Below are 23,003 nucleotides of genomic sequence, written 5' to 3' on the forward strand. Positions count from 1 at the left end.
CCCACCATATATATATATATATATATATATATATATATATACACACACACACACACTGGTTCAGGTCATGTGAGGTGTTGGTGCTTTACTCTGGACAAGAGCTCTGTGGTGCTCACATGGCTCTGGAGAGTGGTGGTGGTGAAATCCATGGAACATATCTTACAAGACATTTCAGCGCCTGGTAGATTCTGGGCCAAATGTTGACCATGGGATTTGCTGCTCCCTAACACCCATCCCCAATTGCCAAAACAGAGGCAAGTATGGGTGTGGAGAAAGCAACATCTGTGAGAACAAGCCTTGCCCCAGACTACCTTGGGCATGGGAAGGGGGTAGGCCAGCCCTAACACTAGGTAGATTGAGGTTAGTAGTGGCAAGGTGTTGGAGAACAGAACTGTGCATATCAAGTGGCCTGCAGCCATTGCTCCCTCCTCTCTCTGGCGCACCTACTCTAGGGAGCAAAGGATCTGTAGTGCTGCTGGCCAGAGAAAAATCAGGCCTGCTGGCTCACCCTCTCTCTCCCCCTCTCTCTGGGTGGTACATCATGAGACAGTGGTCAGGCAGGGAGCACCTATCTCTTTGTCTCACTTGCTGTGACTGGTGGACATAGACTTAGAATTAAGGAACCCCCTGGGTGAATCTCAGGGATTTCTTTTCAGTGGCAGAACTGAGCTCACTATCCCTTCACACAAAACCTCATTACTTCAGACGTTCTTCTTCCTCTCAGCATCCGAAGTATCGGCGGCCCTTCACACACAACCAGTTGCTGGCTAGTATTCTCAGAAGGAGCACACACGGCCTCCCTCAAGTCTAAGTTAGAGGCCTGTGGAGATGGCAACAACCCTAGCTACCAAATTGTGTTGGGTGGCAGCTTTTTTCTCTGCAACAGGGAGGGGGGGAAATATCTATGCGTACGCCCCCTGAGGGGATGAAGCACTCCGCCGCTTCAGTCACCCAGAGAATCCTGCTCGCCTTCTGTTCCTTTGGCGGGAAAAACACTTCAAAGGAGTTTGAGACGCGGACGACGCTGAAAAGAAGAACAGCAGCAACAGAGAAAGGGATCCGGTAGAGAGGTGGGACTAAGGGGCTCCTCTCCCCTTTCCCTTCCCCGGTGACGTTGCGGTCTCCTCCCTCTGGCGGAGTTGCGGCGCTTGCAAAAGCCTTTCTGCGCGCCGCGCGGGCCGAGAGTCGTCCGTCCACCTACCCACCCAAGCGAGCATCCATCGTGGAGTCAGAACTTCGCACACCAAGAATGAGCGCATGACCAGGGGAAGCTGCAGGAGGGGCGGGGGCGGCTTGTCCTACCCTGGGGGCTCGTCGACCACCTGCGGTCATGGAGTGAGAGGGGCTGCGCAACGGCAAGCTGGGGAAGAGGTAAGGACTAGGACTCTGGGTTGTGCGGGCGACACTTTCTCTCCTACCCAACTGCCGGCAGAGATGGCCTGACGGCCGGCCAGCCATCTTCATAGTTGAGGAACTTTTCTCGGCCCTGCTTTTGGAGGTCGAGATTTGGGAGCGTTGTCGGGTTGCGGGGAGAAAATGGGCGGGATGCCAGCCCTGCCCGAGATGCGTGGAGGGCAGCGGGGGCTCTTCAGGAGCGAGGGCAGCGCGATCTGCAGATGGTTAGAGGCATTGTACCCTAACGGCGCGTGCTAAAAACTAGTGACTTTATGAGGGTGGAATCCCTGCGGTGTTGGAAATGGGGCGCAATATCTTCCTCCTGAACTAGACGCAGAAAATAAAGCCCCGAGAGTAGGGAAACACAAGACCTTCAGAACGAGGGCTGCAAGCCTATGCATCCTTACTTGGGGAGATTACTCCTGTTGACTCTGTTGAACTTACTTCCGAGTAAACATGCCTCAGATTAGGTTGTAGTAAGGGAGAGGGAGCTTCCAGGCTTCACGCCCTCCCGAGCCCTCCCATTATATGTAAGGATCTGGTCGTTCATCTACTTGACCACCATCGATTGTTAAGATTGCGAGAAGGTCGACTGGGAGTGTGCGCGCGCACTTGTGTATATCGCGTCTGATGCTTTGACTGAGCCTCACAGATTTCTATCTTGCTGTGCCTCTCCACCTCCATCACTGTGTAAGCTGAACTCATGGGTTAACAGCTTCCATCTCCCTGGGATCTCCACTAACATAAGCTCTCTGCTTCACCCGCTGATGTGAAATGCCTGTGGATTGCAGCAGCATTTACAGAGCAATCATACTTTGCCAGTTCACCTTTTCATTCTTCATTCAGAGTTACGCCAAGAGCAACAGACTCCCAAGAACAAAAAACAACTGCAAGGGCTAGCAGCTTTTTGTGAAATTTGGAAAGTCTGAAGTTTTGAGACACTAAGGTTTTAAGCCCATCTCTTATCTTTGTTCTTGGAGTCTGTTTGGCAGGCCTGACTCTTGAGTGAAGAATCAAAGGGAGATAAACTGCCCAGTAATGAAACCACCACAAGGGCACAATTGCTCTCTAATGTTAGAGCCTAGCCTGGAAATAGACAATATCACAATCCTATGTTGTACTCGGAAGGAAATCTCACTGAGGTGAATGGGACTTGCACCCTAGATCCTTTAGATTGCAACCAAAGACCATTTCATCATGTGATACTATAATGTACCTTTGATCCTCTTGCACTGTTTGTGCTCACTGGGTCCCTGCCTCTCAGCTTCAGAGGAAGGCATGGTAAACCACCTCTGAATATCGCATACCATGAAAACCCTATTCATAGGGTCACCATAAGTCAGCATCAACTTGAAGGCAGTCCATTTCCATTTTTCAAAATATTTATTACCTGCTCTTTATCCAGAGGTCCCAGGGCAGGTTACAACAATTTTAAAATAAGACATTAAAAACAATTAAAATTGCAAAATAGGGTGGGCCCTAAAAACATACCTCTCTGATGTCAAAGGCCAGGGTCAGAAGGTGTGTTGTCAGTATTCACCTAAAACTGCACAGTGAAGTTGTCAGATGCACCTTGGTGGGGAGAGGATTCCACAGTTTAGGGGCTGCCACAGAGAATGCCCTGTCCTGGGCTACCCATCCCTCAGCTTCTGAGGGTGGCAAAACTTCCAAAAGGGCCCCCTCTGCTGATCTCAACACCTGAGAGGGTCTGCAGGGAAGGACATAAATTAATTAAATGCCCAGTCTAGTCAAGATTCTGCACTAGCATTAAATTGAAAATCATTGCAGCCCAATCATATGCATGATTCATTGAAAATAAGTGTGTCTGGTACTGCAGCATCAGTGAGTTCATGTAAGAGGTCAGAGTTGCTTCCATCTGGCTATGAAAATCTATGATCCAGTGAGCCAATGGCATGAGCTGTTGCTGAGATATCCAGTAAGTCTACCCTATTTATTTATTGTACTCATCCTGTTATTCTGAACTGCATTCTACTAATCTTGAATAGCTACCATTCTAAGGCTGCAATCCAATACACACTTACCTAGGAATAAGTCCAAGTGAACCCAAAGCAGCTTACTTCTGAGTAGACATGTATTGGATTGCAGCCTAATTCTTTAGCAGTTAAATCAAAGCCACAAATACAAAACTGACTATGTTGTATTCAGATGCATGCATTGAAAAGGTAATGGGAAGAATCCATAGTCTGCCAGTTTAACTGCATGAACAAAAGGCAGGTGATGTTGAGGGGCAAAAACTAATCTTTGTTAAGTGAACTTCAGTCCACACCCTTAATCTAAATTCACTAAGAGGCAAAAAACCTTGCGGTTTAAGAACACACCTATAGCCCACAGCTATTCTATCAAACTTTAAAAAGCAGGGAAATTGGGCAGCTATAGTGAATGCACCAGGGGAGCAGGAGACCTGACCTCCTCTCTGAGATATTGGACTGCCCTACAAATTGGTCAAAATGCAAACACCATTTGGGTTGGTCTTTCACAGTCCAATCCACTTCCTGTGTAGCTTGGAAGAATTTGGTAACATGTGCCTCTGAGCATATGGTGAGTGGTGGCAACACTTACCATCTCCAAAGATAGAGAATTATATTTTTGTATGTTTGCTGGTGTTCTTCTTACTTTGCTTCTTTCCTGTGTTATTAATGTTTCTACAGAGAATCTACACTAGAAAATTTTATTTCCCTCATTATTCATCCCAGAAATCTGTGTCAAATTTATTTTTATTAATTTCAAAGCCTTTTTATTGGTCAGTGTCATATGATGGTGAAGACAGCCTTTTGTGTTTCAAATTGGAGGTTATGTTCTATTTCTATTTTGGGTGCATTAACAGTGGAATTTGGACCTGCAGTTTGATGAAAAATCAGACTGATTCCAATATGTTGCTACTTCAGCAATGACTCTAGCTGTTGGAAAAAAGAGGATGCATATTTTCAGCCTGCTATGTTTAAACCATCTAAGGCAAGGTGGGCACAGTCAATTAAAAACATAGAGCACACCTAGCATTTTGCTAGAATATATTTCACCTCCCACTGTTTTATCTGGTGCAAATTGAGACACTCCTGAGGTCCACTGGAGACTATTCTGCAGAAGTCAGTGCCATTATTCCACAATTATGTTTGGAGTTTTTTTAGTATAAATTTTGCAAAGAGTTGCTGTACTTCACATATTCACAGAAATAGAAACAAAAGAAAATGATTTCCTATAGGAAACTTCACCAAAATTGCAAAGGAAATCAGACATATTCAAAGTGACCATCTGAACTATATCAACTGTCTTAATAATGTTGCTTCCTCCCTGCTAAAACAAGATCAGCACAGCACATTTCTTCTTTCTATTATTTGGGCTGATTGCAGGTGTTGCCACCACTCACCATATGCTCAGAGGCACATTTTACCAAATTCTTCCAAGCTACACAGGAAGTGGATTGGACTGTGAAAGACCAACCCAAATGGTGTTTGCATTTTGACCAATTTGTAGGGCAGTACAATATCTCAGAAAGGAGTTCAGGTCTCCTGCACCCCTGGTGCATTCACTACAGCTGCCCAATTTCCCTGCTTTTTAAAGTTTGATAGAATAGCTGTGGGCTATAGGTATGTTCTTAAACTGCAAGATTTTTTGCCTCTTAATGAATTTCCCTGCTTTTTAATCCGGGAGGTAAGAAATGGGATCCTGTCCAAGTTTGCTGAGAATGGATGGATCATTTGCATGCTTATTGAGTTCAATTTTATTTATTTATTTATTTATTTCGTTAAACTTATAGACCGCCCCATAGCTGAAGCTCTCTGGGCAGTTCACAAGACAAGAAACATCAAAAAATACAATAAACGTGTAACAATATAAACACATTAAAGTTTAAAATGTTAAAAAATTAAAAACAATATCAGCGCATACAAACATGTTAAAAAGCCTGGGTGAAGAGTAAAGTTTTAACCTGGCGCCGAAAATATAGTAACGTTGGCGCCAGGCGTATCTCCTCTGGGAGATCGTTCCACAGTTCGGGGGCCACCACAGAAAAAGCCTTTTTCCGTGTTGCCACCCTCCGAGCTTCCCTATAAGTAGGAACTCGGAGGAGGGTCTTTGATGATGAGCGTAGTGTACGGGCAGGTTCGTAACGGGGGAGGCGTTCCAACAGGTATTGTGGTCCTGTGCTGTGTAAGGCTTTGTAGGTCAGAACCAGCACATTGAACCGGGCCTGGAAACAAATAGGCAGCCAGTGCAAGCGGGCCAGAATCGGTGTTATGTGGTCGAACCGTCTGGTCCCCGTGAGCAGTCTGGCCGCTGCATTCTGCACAAGCTGCATTTTCCAAACCGTCTTCATAGGCAGCCCCACGTAGAGTGCATTGCAGTAATCTAATTTCGAGGTTACCAGCGCATGAACTACTGAAGCGAGGTTCTCTCTGTCCAGATAGGGGCGTAGCTGGGCCACCAGCCGAAGTTGGTAAAAAGCACCCCGTGCCACCGAGGCTATCTGAGCCTCAAGTGACAGGGATGGATCTAAAAGAACTCCCAAGCTACGAACCTGTTCCTTCAGGGGGAGTGCAACCCCCTCCAGAACAGGTCGAACATCCCCCATCCTGTCAGGAGAACCACCCACCAGCAGCATCTCAGTCTTGTCTGGATTAAGCTTCAGTTTGTTAGCTCTCATCCAGTCCATTGTTGCAGCTAGACATCGGTTCAGCACGCCAACAGACTCACCTGGAGAAGATGAAAAGGAGAAATAGAGCTGCGTGTCATCAGCGTACTGATGGCAACGCACTCCAAAGCTCCTAATGACCACACCCAGCGGCTTCATATAGATATTAAAAAGCATGGGGGACAGAACTGACACCTGCGGGACCCCATACTGGAGGTCCCAGGGTGCCGAGCAATGCTCCCCAAGCACTACCCTCTGGAGACGACCCACTAAGTAGGAGCGGAACCATTGCCATACAGTACCGCCCACTCCCAAATCAGTGAGTCGTCCCAGAAGGATACCATGGTCGATGGTATCGAAAGCCGCTGAGAGATCAAGGAGATTCAACAGGGTCACACTCCCCCTGTCTGTCTCCCGACAGAGGTCATCATACAGGGCGACCAAGGCTGTCTCCATGCCAAAACCAGGTCTAAAACCTGACTGAAATGGGTCCAGATAATCGGTGTCATCCAAGAGTGTCTGGAGCTGGTTGGCAACCACTCGTTCCAGGACCTTGCCAAGGAATGGAACGTTAGCTACCAGCCTATAGTTGTTAAGGTTTTCCGGGTCCAGGGACGTTTTCTTCAGGAGTGGTCTTACAATCGCCTCTTTCAGGAGGCCAGGGACCACTCCTTCCCGCAGTGAAGCGTTAATCACTGCCCTGGCCCAGCCGGCTGTTCCATTCCTGCTAGCTTTTATTAGCCAAGAAGGGCAAGGATCCAACTTAGAAGTGGTCGCACGCACCAGTCCAAGCACCTTGTCAACGTCCTCAAGCTGTACCAACTGAAACTCATCTAAAAAATTAGGACGAGACTGTGCGCTGGACACCTCATTCGATTCTACTGCTACAACCTTGGAGTCTAAGTCCTGGCGGATGCAAGAGATTTTATCCTGGAAGTGCCTAGCAAATTCATTACAGCTTGCCTGCGATGACTCCACCATGTCCGTAGGGCCAGAATGTAATAGCCCTCGGACTATTTTAAAAAGCTCCGCTGGACGGCAGATCGATGATTTAATGGTGGCAGCAAAATGTTGCTTCTTTGCTGCCCTCACTGCCTCTAAATACAGCTTAATGTAGGCACTTACCAGTGCATAAGTGCATCCATCAGGAGTTCGCCTCCATCTGCACTCAAGCCGTCTTCTATGCTGTTTCATCGCTCTCAGCTCCAAAGTATACCATGGAGCTGCATGAGCTCTACACGGAAGAGGGCGCACAGGGGCGATGGTGTCAACCGCCCGGGTCATTTCTGCATTCCACAGTTCCACCAGGGCTTCGACAGGAGCACCAGCCTTATCAGCCGAAAAACTCCCCAGAGCCTTTTGAAAATCCTCAGGAATCATTAGTCTCTGGGGGCGGACCATCAATGGGATTTACTCCCCTGCAATCATGCTTAGGATAGGTGAAACTGACCATGGAGGATGGGGAGGGGAGGAGGAGGAGGAGAGAGGGGAGGAAATGCAGAGGGGAGGACTGGGAGGGAAGCAGGCAGGATGGGGAGGGGAGGAGAAGGACAGGTTTGATCGTTTGCATGTTTATTAAATTCAGTGCGATTTACTCCTGTGCAGTCATGCTTAGGATAGGTAAAACTGACCAGGGGGAGGAGGGAGGGAGGGCTGGAGTGGGCAGGGGAGGAGGAAGGGAGAGGAGAGGAGAGGGGAAAAGCAGGCCTGATCATTTGCATGCTTATTTTCAATGGGATTTACTCCTATGCAATCTTGGTTAGGATAGGAAACACTGACCATGGGGAAGGAGGAGGGGCAGTGGGAAGGAGCGTATTGGAGAAGGGCAAAGGAAGGTGGAGGGGAGGGGAGGTTTGATCATTTGCATGCTTATAGAGTTCAATGGTATTTACTTCCGTGCAGTCATGTTTAAGATAGGTAAAACTGACCATGGGGAGGAGGAAGGGGAAGTGGAAAGAAGGGATTGGAAGGGGATGGGGAGTGAGGGGCAAAGGAAGGGGGAGGGAAGGGGCAAGAGGAGGAGATAGGAGGAAGGAGAAGGGAGGGTGGGTTTGATCATTTGCATATTTTTTGAGTTCAGTGAGATTTATTTCTATGCATTCATGTTTGAAAATGAAAATGGACTGCCTTCAAGTCAATCCCACCTATTGCGACCCTTTGAATAGAGTTTTCATGGTAAACGGTATTCACAGGTGATTTCACCATTGCCTTCCTCTGAGGCTAAGAGGCAGTGACTGGCCCAAGGTCGCCCAGTCAGCTTCATGGCTGTGTGGGGATTCAAACCCTGGTCTCCCAGGTCATAGTCCAATACTGACCCAGGGAAGGGGCAGGGAGTGGGAGGGGAAGAGATTGGGTGGGTGGGCACTGGGCAGAAGGGAAGCCCCTTTCCTTTCCAAAAGGAAAACATTGTAAACAGAATCATTCTTTTTCAGGCTTTCCCCCACCTTTTTATTCTTCAGCAGACACATGTAGCCTCCCACCCAAATTTAAACCAAAGCTTTTCCTGGCCACATCCACACCAGGCCTTTATTTCACTTTGGAGAGCCATGGCTTCTCCCAAAGAATCCTGGGAAGTGTAGTTAGTGAAGGGTGCTGAGAGTTGCTAGGAGACGCCCTGTTCCCCTCACAGACCTTCAATCAGAGTGGCTGACTGTTAAACCATTCTCTCAGGGGAATAGGAGTCTCTTAGCACCCTTCACAAACTACACTTCCCAGGATTCTTTGGGGGAAGCCATGACTGTCTCACATGAAATCAAAGTCTGGTGTGAGTGTGGCCCCCTGATTAGGCAAGCCCAGCAGCTGTGAGGCTTTTAGATCTCTGACAGTTGGTTCTTACTGAGCATGCTCCGCTTTATCATTGGGTCCCAGCCAAAATTTATTAAATTAATTAAAAATCAGCCAGGCATTTTTTAAACCTTTAAACTGCAGCAGATGAAGGTCAGAGTATGGGGCAACGTCAGTATTAGGATAACAGGTACTCTGTGAACATGGCTGATTTTTAATGAATTTCAACAGATTATGAGAACTCTCAGAGAAAAAAGTCCAAAAGGGCTCTGAGGTTTTTCTCTCTCTTTTTACACTTTGAACTGTCTATTCTCTCTGACTGTTTTGTGTATCGCCATGAAAATTGACAGGGTTGTTAAGCAAGCGTTTCTGAGTTCAGGACTATAAGTTATGTAAGGTTTTGTTTTGAAATGAGCTTATGGGAAGCATCAGAATGGCATGGGGGTATTTTCAATTTAACATTGCGGAATGTGAAAAATCCCCGCTGGCTATAGTATACAGCCACTCTTGTGGCTGTATAATACCTCTTCCACAGTCTCAGACCAATTGTACACATGCCATTTAAAGTACTTTTGAGCATGAGAGAGACATGGTAAAACATATGTGGGAAAAAGAAATGCAGGGATTTTGTCTTTCATAAATAAGGAAGATATATATTACTCAGAAATACAATTTTAATGACACATATCAGATTTGTTAATAAGTTCATGATCATGCATAAAAGTGGATTTACATTTTAACCTTCCTGCAATTTTTATGTCATCTATAGTCTATCTGAAGAGCATTTTTATTCTTCTTTTCTCTGTTTTCCCTATATAACGCTATACACATTTTGGAATTCTTTTTTCCTGTTTCTTTAACTTTTGGTTTCTACTACTGCAGTGCGTCTTTGGACCCTATTAATAGGAGTCATACTTCAAAAGTTAGAAAAATATGCCACCACATCCTTGACAATGGATTCCATTCAAAGAACTCTAGTTTCCAGAGGTCTTGAGAAGTTGGCAAGTAGAGAAGGGATGAATCTACTGCAATGGAGCAAAGAATAAGGAGCACAGTAGCTGAAACCACAGTGCTTTCCTGGTGCTAGCTTTGTAAAGTATATTTGCACATACACAACATACACACACTCTGCCCCTTATATATATGCAAAAGGGCGCCTCATTTTCTCTCATGCCCACAACTATACCACTTGAAATATACTGTATGCGTTATATGTCTATGTCCTTTCTGCTTCTTCAAATCCCCAAGCACTTTCAAGATTATTTATTATAAAAAGACCAGGTGTGTGCACCATCAGTAGGGCATATAATATTTAAAAAATTTAATAAAGGAAGCTGACAAGGCAGTGGGGGGAGTAATATTCAAGGTGTGATGGCACTTAGATTTGAGGACATTACAAGGTAAAGGAGCAAAGCAGAAATTTAAGAGCAAGTGCTGTTGCTTTTCTATTTTCTGTTCAATTATCAAAAAAAGTGTGTAATAGTATAGTGAAATACATCATTCCTTTGACAAGCCAGCATAATAGTAGTTGTTGAAGCATTCGTATCTTAAGGCTGCAATCCTAAATGCACTTTCTTTGAAGTGAGCCCCATTGACTGAGTTGGACATATTTCTGACAAAACATGAATAGGATTGTGCTACATATAACACATAGTGCTTTGGAATGTAGGCATCATTGTGTGATGAACTTATACTGCACTCGAGTCAAAATATTGTCTTCATGAGCTTTCTTATCAGAGCAGTTTGAGCTCATAACCTTAGCATTATTTTTCGCTGGATCTGTCAATAAATCACACACAGAACATGACTATCAAAAATAGTTAAGAGAGAAGTGAAGAAAACTAGTTCCTTCCCAGGCACCATTAATATTTTGAGTCAGCTAGGCAGAGCCAAGCAATTCAGTTTAGGATTCGAGCACTGTTTACCATTCTCCAAGTTGGCATGAATGCTACAGGAAAGAGCACAGAGGGAAGGAACCCTGGTGATAAAGGCATACACAAGGCAGCTAGTCATCATTTGGGGTCTGTTCCTAACATTGTCAAGCCTTCTGGTATGGCCTTTGACAGGTAGGTGGAGCTTAATCTCTCCTCTGTTTTTTCTATCACTTAGTCCTAAATAACTGATGAACTTCTTTGCTTCTCAGGAATGTAGGCAACATTTAGCATCTGTGTATGCAAATAGAGCTATCAGAAACAGTGATATTTAAATGTTTGATTTTGGTTTCTATCTGCCTTGTGTGTAGTAATCGGGGATGGTTGAAAAAATAGGTTTAAGGAAGTTAAGGTCACAATTAAATGCTCAGGGCTGCTATCCAAGGGATGCTAAGTAGGGGGGGAAATCCATTTAAATCACTGGAGATTATTTCTGAGTACATTTCACAAAGGTGAATTATAAATTATACTTAGACCTGCCTAACTTTCTCTGGTTTGCTCTCCTTACCCTAGTACAGAGTTTTGGTGAACACTTCATGATCATAGAGACGTCCCATCTGTTAAAGAGAACTGATATCATCTCTGTGTGGAAGCTTCATATATGCCTGAGAGCTCTCACGCTCATAAGGAGCCATTACATCAGCATGTGTTCAAATGAAAAAGTTATGGTGGAGAGTAAAAAAAAGCTTGGAAAACGGGGAAATCCTAGCTTTGTCTTTTTACCTGACACACATAAGGCAAAACATTGCAGCCAAGGAAACCATATTTTGTGAGAAAGCCCTGTGCATACAGTCAGACCTCCTCTCTTGTGCTGGCCCTGGCACGGATCTCTCACGAACCCACCACTAGGTGACACTACCTGACACCCTGTAAAGCAATACTGCCCTGAGACTTTGCCTTAGTCTCCTGCTTTTACAGATTGCTATTTAGTGTCTAGGTACACTTTCAGACCACACACACACATATATTTTTCTGTCTTTAAAGACTACAGCCCTAGGTTGCCTTTGGATACCTGCTGCTGATACCCTAACCATTCACCACTGCCACCATAGATACTGGTTCCAGCTTTGGTTTTTGCTCTGCCCACCCTTCTCCTCTGTATGAACCCAGCCAAGGATCAGGTGTGTTGTTTAAGCAAACAGATTTATTAAATAACACTGGGAATAAACAAGATTACTTTGAATTCAGTTGTCATGCGTATGGTTACATATAAATGATCTTCAACATACTATACTTTCTCTTACTACATACTTTAGTCCTCAACCTGCCTCACTACCCATCTAAATACACTTCCACCCCTCACCCTCTTCAACCTAAAACCAGAACCAAACTCCCTTGACCAACTGTCATTCTCCCATATATCCCTTCAACCACCCAGATTCTCAGCCAATCACAACACAGCATTCCTCAACATTCCATCACGTGTACTCCCCCCACCCAACTCACTCTACTTACCATATTTAGCCTACAAAACCGGCACTTACCATACATATTATACAAGCATTACAGGGGCATCACACATACCTACTGAATACCTACTGAAGTCCTTTGAGTTTCATATGCCATGTTGTCTTTACCCTTCTTTAGTACTGATAAGCCTGGTAGTGATCAGCTGGGAAACCAAGCAGTTAGATTTCTGAAGACTTTCACTAGAAGTCCGGTGATGAAGATGAACTTAGGCCTACCATGTTCTCCTTCCTGCTGCATTGATTAAGATCTAGGGGCTACCTCTGGTTGTCCCTCTTATTGATGAGAGCTCTTCTCTACTAACAGTTGAGGAGTTCAGAGTAGAGGCATGCCTTTGTTTGAAGATAACCAGAGAATTTAAAGCCTATTAATGGTTTTGAGAACATAGCCCATGAAACACATCATTATTTATTAAATTTCTATCCCAACCTTCCTCCCAAAGGAGCCCAAGGCAGCATAATGGGGACGGAAACTTACCTGTGTTTTAACACTGTAGTTTATTTACCTCACACTAGTATTAAATTAAAAGTACTAACCAGTAACAAAAAAAAATCTAATTTACATTAAAAAAAATATTGAATAAAAGGTGCTTGCTTTGTCCATATGTACATTCCTTTGTCTGGAATCTTATTTCAGTATTACGGACTTCTAAGAGGAGGGATGATCAAACTGGAAACAGAGTTTTACACTGAATTCTTGTTTTAAAAATTATTCTGGAGGTTATGAAATGCTGTTTACTGTGCAAATTATTTTAAATGTGTGCATCTATGACAAAGTACTATTAACCATTTAGACAGTGTATGTTGTATGAAGATGTCACCCTAAGTGAATTAAATGTTGTGGATTGTTTGCTTATGGTAGCTGGAAAAACAATCTTAATTTTTTTTATTAGGTGAGAATATGTTGTATAATGTATTAGGCTACATACTGCATGCTGTAATAATATTAGTTTGATAATGGGAGTGACTAGGGTCTTAAGTATATGTGGAGTACTGTTGTCTTTTGTATGTGTGTTAAAAATGTGCATTTAAATTCGGCCTATATAATGTGCAAGTAGACAAGTCTCTTGGATGGGAATAAGTTTTAGGATAAGATAACTTTCTCAGGTAGTTACCCTCAAATTACATACCCAAAGCTAATCCTGTTGAACATCTTTTGTGTTAAATGTTGAAGTTTTAGCTGTTCCTTTGATTCTGGACTATTACGTAGAAGGCCCTGAGTTGACAGAAGTAAAGGATGATTGATTGTCTTATTTTTATACTGCTCTTCCTCCCATGGGAACCCAGAGCAGTGAACAGCACAAAAATGCAATCCATGTCTTAAATTCATATTTAAAACGTGATACAAATAAGACCTTATATCAGCCCTAGTGTGGGGAGAGTCTACTGTCCCTGTACCAATGTATGTGCCCCTTCTATAAATCCTGGGAATGTTAACAAAGATGTTGGTGGTTTCCTATATGCTAACCCACAAGAACACACACATTTGAAATAAGACACAGCATTTACTGAAAAGTTGTGCACCGAGTTCTAATGTCGAATGGTTTTTCTAAGCATTTTGTCCTACAGGGCTCCTGGTTTCATTGAAAGTCACGTGACAAACAAAAGAAGTAACACATTATCATACACTCTGGAAAATCATGGATGCCTTACTCTGGAACAAAAAATATGGCAACTCCACAGAACAGAACCTTTCTTCTCAGTAGTCCATGGAGCTGGTTGTGTATTACCCTTGTGGTATGCATGGCACCAGGGTAGAGAAGTACTAAATGTTTTCCTAGTTTCTGTGGTGAGACAAGAGAAACACAAGGATGAATAATAAGTGCCAGCTGCCACACAGAATTTATGTGACAAGGGGTAGAAACACACTGTTCTGTCGGGTCCAGTGCATGTCCACCTCTATTTTCTGAAAATGGGGGCACATGACACTAGTCAAACTCCTCACCTTTTTACTGTAAAACCTGGTGGGATCAGCTCAAGTGCATATCAACCTGTAGCCCTTCCAGATGTGGCCAATGGCAACACTTTGCTGTAGGCAACTAGTGTGCTCATAGCCTTAGTTCTACTTCAACGGTGAGTGAGAAAGGATGCTTTCTTTCACCTACATGTTCTTCCGTTCAGCATACCCCAGCTTAGCTCCTTCCTTTCCCACTGCCGGTCAGTGTTTGGTGCGTTACCTTTTCAGAGATATGTTGCAGTTATCAACACAATGCACATCAAATGAAAGGAGTTGCATTGAAACAATGTTAGCCATGTCTGTTTGTTTAGCTCTGTGTGCTAAACAAAAACAATCTCATTGCTGCTTTTGGTATATTGTAGGACTTACCTGAATCTGGGGGCATTGTAGAATCAGACACACATCCTTTAGACAAACTACATACCATCATGATATCTTCTGTATGGAGGACACTGCTACCAGTACAGAATTAGTAGATCAGTAAACAATCTGTGGTCACAAATGCTTGTGTGCTCTTCTACATGCCAATGATTGTTTCTCGAGAAAGAGAGTAAAGAAGGTGCAAGCGTCATACTTTGCAGGCATGTTGTCCTCTTCCTTCACCAGCCTCTTTTCCTGCAGGGCTGTCCTGCCCTTTCCTCCTCAGCTGTAGCAGTGGAGGTGATGCTACTTGTAGGTGCTATGTCTGGTGTGTTCTTCATCAGCCCTTCATATAGTTTCATTCTATCAAATGCTTGTTTGTTCAAATGGGTCCTTTTGTGCCAAGTGATCATATCCCATTTGTATGCTCCTAGTTCTCTAGATTGAGCAGAGTAATACAGGGCCATGCAGCATATCTGTAATGGTGTGCCATGATTGCCTATCAAATTGGTCAGAATTATATTCTTCACCAGAACTGTAGAGGCATAAAGAGATGCAAGCTCATAATTGTATGGGTTCTTTCATTGACTTCAGTATGATTCCCACTTCTTCTGCAGGTAACATGACATCATTGTTGGGAGTGAAGCTGACCTCTAAGTGAACATAGGGTTCTGACTAAATTTCATTTCTCTCCTGTTGTGTCCTCAGCTTTGCCTGGTTTTTCTCCTTGCACTGCTGGAGTTCCATCAGTGTACCAATTAAGATGGTGGCGGCTTCTTGCTGGAATGCTGGCACAAATTTATCACTATCCCAGCATAATGTTTTCCATGAATCATTGAGGTCTGCTGGCACAAGCAGGATTTAGGATTTAGAAGCAATCCTATATGACTCAGCAGGTTAACCCAGGAACAGAATTGTTCTATTGCTGGTTTTTGGCTTGTCAAAAGTCCAATTGGCTTAATCAATGACACTGACTACTATTCCATTTTGAAAGTTATAGTTTAGAGTTTTCTAGAAAAATAATAAGGAATGGCCTTCCTGAGCTTGTGATCTAATAGCATGTGGAGAATTTACAGCTGCTATTGTCAGAGTCATAAACAGAAAAACTGCAAAATATATGCCTACAAAAATTTGTTTACATTGTTGAGAAGGGTGGGGAAATACAGAAAGAAAATTATTGAGGAAACCTTTAACATAATTTATGACTAACTACATAGTGACACTTGGGGGAAATTACATTTTTGTAAGTTGACATCAGCTTATTGTATATTCTTTTAAAAATATTATTGGATGAACACTGCAATTTGGCCCAGTCTAACTTCATACAACTGACTAAAAGCACTTCTGTTTCAGTCTGTCCCCGAGTCGGTAAATCTCATTTCTAATGATGGAACATTATCTGCTGTAATCATTCCTTGTTACTGTTTTCAGTAAAAAGACACTGTTTCATTTACAGTTTATATTTTCTCAACAATAAAAGTAGAGACAGGATAATGCAAGATTAGGGGAGGACCTAAAAAAATTGGGTAATATCCATCTAAGACTGCAGTCCAGTACACACTTACCTGGTAATAAGTCCCATTGAACCCAGTGGAGCTTACTTCAGAGTAGACATGCAGCCTAAGTCATTCTTGAATGGACATAAGTTACTGAAGTTCATTGATTTCAGTAGGTCTACTCAGTGGGTCCAACCATGGCTAACATTGGTGTCACTTGTTATTCTTGAAAAGCTATTTTCAATATTAAAAATATTATTGTGAAAATCATATTCACATTTAAAGGACTCCATGCCTGTGGCCCTGAAATTAGGAAGATCACGATATTCAAAATAAAGCAAATGGCATCATTCCATGTGATCAAAATAATGTCTTTTGCCATTACCATAATAAAACACTCTTAAGTGATTTTCTGTGGACAATTATGGATGTAATTTCATAGCAAGGGAAATTATGTGGGAAATCCTTTGACTCACAAGCTTACTGAGAATTATTTACCAGTATGTTTTATAAGGGCTTCTTAAGGAGAACAAAACATATAATTATTTTGAAGATATGCAATAATTAGGCTTGCATTCTGTGGCCATTAGTGTTCTAAACTTTGTTTCTGGGTGGCTTTTCGTAAGTCATAGAATAGCATGGAATACTGATTTATTTGGGTAAAGCACATTAGGTGTTTTCAGCAAGCTTTGCATCAGTAAGAGTCCTCAAAAATGTTATTCAGCCCTTGATAAAATGGTTCTGGATGGTACTAGACAGAAGATGCCTGAGCTGTTGTGATCCATCCTACAACCAAATGTCTGCATGCCTTGTGGATAGAGGAAATATTTCAGTTATTTTTCACTTATAGATTGTATCGTTTGTATATAGCCTATATAGTATATAGTATAAAAACTTTATTGCTTAGCCATAGGCCATCGCATAAGAAATATCACATACTCAGTTTTAATATTCAATTAAAATTTGACATGATCCAGCATTATAATACATTCCAGTTAAAACCTACATTCAATTGCAACAAAGCTATTGTGCTTATTGACATTAAGCTTCCCGTTGAAGCCCAAAGAATGCTACATGGCCGGGAAACTGTGTAAACAATTATTACCATAAGGCATCCCCCTGGCAGTTTATCACGTGGTCTAGAATGTATTTCGCACGAATCTTTTGTGCTGCCAATGCAAAGAGAGAAACTCTATACATTACAAAAGTGTCCATATCGGACATAAGATAAAAGATCTTCTGTAAAACCTGGTCCATGTATGGGTGCGCCAGCAGGCAATTCAAATATTTAGCTCGGGGATGAGAGTACAAGGGGCAGGACAATAGGTAGTGAGACAGATCTTCAACCTCCAGAGCTCCACAAATACAAAAATGCTGAAGCCAAGGAGTCTGTGAATAACGAACCATCCGTCACAGCATTCGGCATAGTTTGAAAACAGAGTGCCATAAATGCCTGCCTAAGTTTTAAAGTTAAAGGCTGGGCCAGGTATGCTGCTCTGAGGTGGTCGTGTTTATAGAACCTATACCATTTAGAAAATTTGGAATTAATAATGACCTGTCTGTCTAAAAGGGCACTATGATGAAAAATGTCTTCTCGAAGCCTCTCTCTGTTATTTAAAATAGGCAGTACCTGTGGCGGAATATGGTATAGGTGGTGAAGGCTATTGATTCTTGAGGTCCAATACTTGTCTCTTGATACCTGTTCAAAACATGATTTGAGTATTATCTTGGCTGGAGCATCTTTTAAAGTTCTCCAAAAATTAATCAAAGCACAGTGGACACAAGCTCTGATTGAAGGCAGACCAGTCTCAGCTCAGAGCAAGGCGGTGGGGGTACCAAAGGGTAATAACAGAAGTCTTTTCAGAAAGCTGTTTTGAAGTACCTCTAGACTAGCTATCTGGGTTTCTTCCCAACCCCAAACTGCCGCACCATATAAAATCTGGGGGAGAACTTTGCTCTGGAAAATATTTAAAGCAGGGACGATTAGATTGCCTCCTGCTGTGCGGTAAAATTTAAGTATGGCTCCGCTTGTTCTTAGTGCTGTTACTTTGGTCATGTCTACATGCTTTTTCTAAGAGAGATTTTCAGAAAAATATACAGCCAGATATTTGAATTCTCGGCATTGTTCAATTTGGTGTCCATCAATTGTCCAATTAAAATTAGCATGCCTTTTCCATCACCTTTGTTTTGGCAGAATTAATCACCAGCTTTTCTTTTACACAATAGTCACTGAGCTTCAGCAGTAGTCTCCTTAAGCCATTGCAAGTGATAGATAATAATATCATATCATCCGCACATAATAGAATATATATTTTTCTACTTCCAGTTGAAGGTGGAAAAAAATCTGGACCAGATAATTTTGAAACTATGTCATTTAAGTAAAGGTTAAAGAGTATTGGGGCCAAAAGGCACCCCTGCTTTACCCCTTTGTTTATAACAATGGGTTCTGTTAAAGAACCAGATATACCCACTCTTACTCGCGCAGTGGTGTTTGTGTGCAATTCTCTGATCAGGAACAGAAGCCACTTGTCAATATTAGTGTTAGCTAATTTGGACCACATTAAATTTCTATATATAGCGTATATAGGCCACCAGACTTGACCTAAAACTGAATGACAGAAGTAGAATTGCTTTTTCCTCATTAACCTGAAAGTGGCTTGAAATGTTTTTGTCTGGTCATATGGCACATCCAAACAGATGACTTCACCAATTGTTGCCAGATTGAGCTGTCTCTTTCAATTTATTAGCGTGCCAAATCTATTCCTGATTTGTACTTGCCACTTTATATATGACAGATAGTAAGGGATAAGAAAGTATCTTGGGAAGGTGGGTGATGCCTGGCGGCAAAGACTATCTGGAGGGAAAAGATCATATGCACTCAGAATTCATATAAATGTAAACTGTCTGCCTTCAAGTCGATCCCGACTTATGGTGACCCTACGAATAGGGTTTTCATGGTAAGTGGTATTCAGAGGGGGCTTACCATTGCCTCTCTGAGGCTGAGAGGCAGTGACTGGCCCAAGGTCACCCAGTGAGTTTCATTGCTGTGGGGATTTGAACCATGGTCTCCCAGGTTGTAGTCCAACACCTTAACCACTATGCCCTATTAATTATACAGCCACGAGAATGACTGTATACTATAGCCAGCATGGATTTTTCCACATTCCGCCATGTTAAATTGAAAATAACCCCATGCCATTCTGCTGCTTCCCATAAGCTCATTTCAAAACGAAATATTGTGAAACTTATAGCCCTGAACTCAGAAACGCTCACTTGACAACCCTCTAAGTTTTCATGGTGATACACAAAACATTCAGAGAGAATCTAGAGCTCAAAGTATCAAACAAGAGGAAAAAATCCAAACCCCTGTCAAATTTGAAATTAATTAATTAAAAATCAGCCATGTTCAGCCAGTACCTGTAACCCTGTTACTGGCCTTGTCCCATACTCTGACCATCATCTTCTGCAGTTTAAAAGTTAAAAATTGCATGGCCGATTTTTAGTTAATTTAAGAAATTTAACATTGGAGTACAGGCATGCTCAGTAAGAACCAACTGTCAGTGTTCTAGCTAGACTAACAGCTATTTGGCTTGGCTAATCGGGGCCACACCCACTCCAGACCTTTATTCCACTTTAAACAGTCATGGCTTCCCCCAAAGAATCCTGGGAAGTGTAGTTCCCACCGAGCCAGACCCACCAAATTCACCAGTCCAACACGACTACATGGGATGCATGCAATAAGACACAAAACTTCCGCGGAAACCACGTTCCAATACCTGTTTCGGGCTATAATACGCTTTTACGTAAAACAGCCCGGAACAGCGACTTCAGCGGAAGTTTTGTGTCTTATTGCATGTATCCCATGTAGTCGTGTTGGACTGGTGAATTTGGTGGGTCTGGCTTGGTGGGAAGTCGCCGTTCCGGGCTGTTCCATTCCATTCTGGAGGGCAATTTGGTTGTTAAAGGGTTAATAAAAATCCTATTGGAATGGTTTTTGTTCCTAAATGTTCTCAAGTGTCTCTAACACATCCCAGTGTTTTTGGCATAAATTTCTTTTATAAAGGGCCCGTTCCGGCCTGTTCCGTTCCGTTCCGGCTTTTCCATCGTCCCTTTATTATGTAGGAAACTAATACTGATTTTTTTAAAAATGTTCTGCATTCACCAACTGGTTTGACAATAAACTATTATATGGGGTGTATTTTTACACCTGCAAGTGTGTGTGTATGGAGTCTTTCCAACAACCCTGTGTGGGTAGGGTTGGTGATTGGAAACCAAGGCAGCTCACAATAAGAAATAAATCCCTTTAAAAACCAATAACCATAAAACAAGTATAAACAGTTGCAAAACAGCTTACAGTGGCATGATTCTGAATTTTGGGTTGGGTGAATGAAGTTTATTTATTTATTTTAATTTATTTATTATTTGGTTTATATCCCACCCTTCCTCTCAGTAGGAGCCCAGGGTGGCAAACAAAAGCACTTTAAATACTTTAAAAATGATAAAAACAGACTTTAAAATATATTAAAACATAACATTTTTAAAAGCTTTAAAAACATTTTTTTAAAGAAAATGTTTAAAAACATATTAAAAAGCAATGCCAACACAGACTGGGATGAGGTCTCAACTTAAAAGGCTTGTTAAAAGAACAAATTCCTTATCACTTGAGGCTGCAGTTTTCCCTGGTTGAGTAAGCCCCACTGAATACATTGGGACTTGCTTCTGAGTAAACAAACATAGGATTGCACTATAAATATCTTTACAGGTTGTGTAAATAATAAACATATTTGATAGTCATGCTTATATAAATATTTCTTCATACTGTGTCCCAATAAGTATCCAATTTCACACTATGGTTGTACAATACTTCCTTTACATTTTAAGTATGCCCTTCCTTGGGGTGGTCATGGTTCTCCATTGTTTTCATCCTGAGGGACAGATAGGATGAGAGATGGTGAGTAGCCCATGGTCACCCACTACACTTTATAGCTCATTTCTGTTTTGAAAAATTAATTAAAACAATTTACATGCAGGCAAAATGTATTAAGTGGATCCACACAATACATTTAAAGCACATCCAACTCACATTTAAAACACATTACTTCCCCTAAAGAATCCTGGGAAGTATCGTTTCCCCCTCACAGTTACAGTTCTCACCACTCTTAACAAACTGCTTGTCCCATGATTCTTTGGTGGGATTCATGTCCTTCAAATGGGTGTTGAATGTGCTTTAAATGAATGGTGTGGATCTGCCCTAGGTAGGATGTGCATTCAAGAGTTAGTTGAAAACAACTATTTTAAAAGATACTTTTTTAAAACACGGAAAGGGTTGTAGCTCATTGGTAGGACATATGCTTTGCATGGAAAGGTCCGGAATTCAATTTCTGGAAAAGACTATTGCGTGGAATCCTGGAGAGCCAATGCTAGTCCATGTCATCAGTACTGAGCTATGTGGGACCAAATGGCCTGAGTCAGTATAAGGCAGATTCATTTGTTCCTAAAAGTGGGAAGAGACTCAAGGGCCACAGTGACTCCAAAAATTTATGTATTTTATTTACAACAGTTATATACTGCTTTATTGTAAAAAATCTCAAAGCAGTTTACAGAAAGAATTAAAACAGTAAAATTATTGGTAAAAACAGTTAGACATGTATTTAAAAAACATTCAAAATAGTAAAACCAACAATGAGTTAAAAACAGATTTAAAAACAGAATAGCTTCTACATGCATGGATAGGCTTGCCTAAACAAAAATGATTTTAGCAGGTGCTGAAAAGAGGTGTCTGCCTAATGTCAGTAGGCAAGAAGTTCCAAAGCATAGGTGCTGCCACTTTTTTGTTGTTGTTGTTGTTATGTGCCTTCAAGTCGATTTTGACTTATGGTGACCCTATGTGACCTCCAATAGCATCTGTCATGAACCACCCTGTTCAGTTCTTGTAAGTTCAGGTCTGTGGCTTCCTTTATGGAATCAATCCATCTCTTGTTTGGTCTTCCTCTTTTTCTACTCCCTTCTGATTTTCCCAGCATTATTGTCTTTTCTAATGAATCATGTTTTCTCATTATGTGTCCAAAGTATGGTATGTGTCCAAAGTCAGAGGAAGGCAATGGTAAACCACCTCTGAATACCTCTTACCACAAAGACCCTATGAACAGAGTATCCAAAATGCTGCCACTTTACTGGACTAATTTGTTACAAGAGCAGAACAAGCACTATGTGGCACCCATAACATGGAAAGCACAGCTTGAACTTGGCCAGGTAGCAAATCAGCAACCAATGCAGATTTCAGAGCAGAGGTATTGTGTGCTGATAGGATCTCACTCTCGAGAGAGCCAGTGTGGTGTAGTGGTTAAGGTGTTGGACTACGACCTGGGAGACCACATAGCCATGAAGCTCACTGGGTAACCTTGGGGTAGTCACTGCCTCTCAGTCTCATGAAAATCCTATTCATAGGGTTGCCCATTTACATTTAGGATCTCACTCATGTCAGCAATCACGCTGCAGCATTCTGCATTAACTGACTGGCTACAAGGATTTTTTTAGTTTTGGTTTTTGATTATGAATCCTGACTGGTTGTGGGATGCTAAGTTGTCTGCCTTACTCATAGGAATCTTGTTGTGGTTAGTATGGTATTGCATTTAGGAAAGCATCACTGCCTTTTGTTTTTCATTTTCTGTTTGCATTTCATTTACCTCTGACCTTACTCCCTTACATCCATAGAAGCAACAGCAGTGGTTGCATGTGCTCAGCTCAACCCTCTAAAACCCATGGATGATTATGCACCTTGTTGGTTGCATGGCAGTTTGTTTCTTGCCCAATAGTGATAGAAAAGAATTCACATATTTGAAAGTATGGCTGCAATTGTTGTTCCCAAGCTGCTGCCTATGAAGGTAGACGAAACCATGTGTGTTTTCTCTCTGTCAATTATTACTCACTGGAATTGGGTTGGCTGTCAAAGTGAGTTTATAGCAG

General features: G+C 42.3%; 1 protein-coding gene across 2 annotated transcripts in view; it reads left to right on the forward strand.

Annotated features, from left to right (window-relative positions):
- The first annotated feature begins 812 nt into the window (after positions 1-812).
- DSE (dermatan sulfate epimerase) overlaps positions 813-23,003 on the forward strand; it is a 54,217-nt gene continuing 32,026 nt past the window's right edge. Inside the window, exon 1 of one of the 2 annotated variants that reach the window (XM_061623664.1) lies at positions 813-1,371. The gene's annotated coding sequence lies outside the window, so the exon portion shown is untranslated. The remainder of the gene's footprint in view (positions 1,372-23,003) is intronic. The other variant, XM_061623670.1, reaches the window with a different exon arrangement.

The sequence above is a fragment of the Rhineura floridana genome, chromosome 4 (genome assembly GCF_030035675.1).
Source record: "Rhineura floridana isolate rRhiFlo1 chromosome 4, rRhiFlo1.hap2, whole genome shotgun sequence".
Lineage (NCBI taxonomy): Eukaryota > Metazoa > Chordata > Lepidosauria > Squamata > Rhineuridae > Rhineura > Rhineura floridana.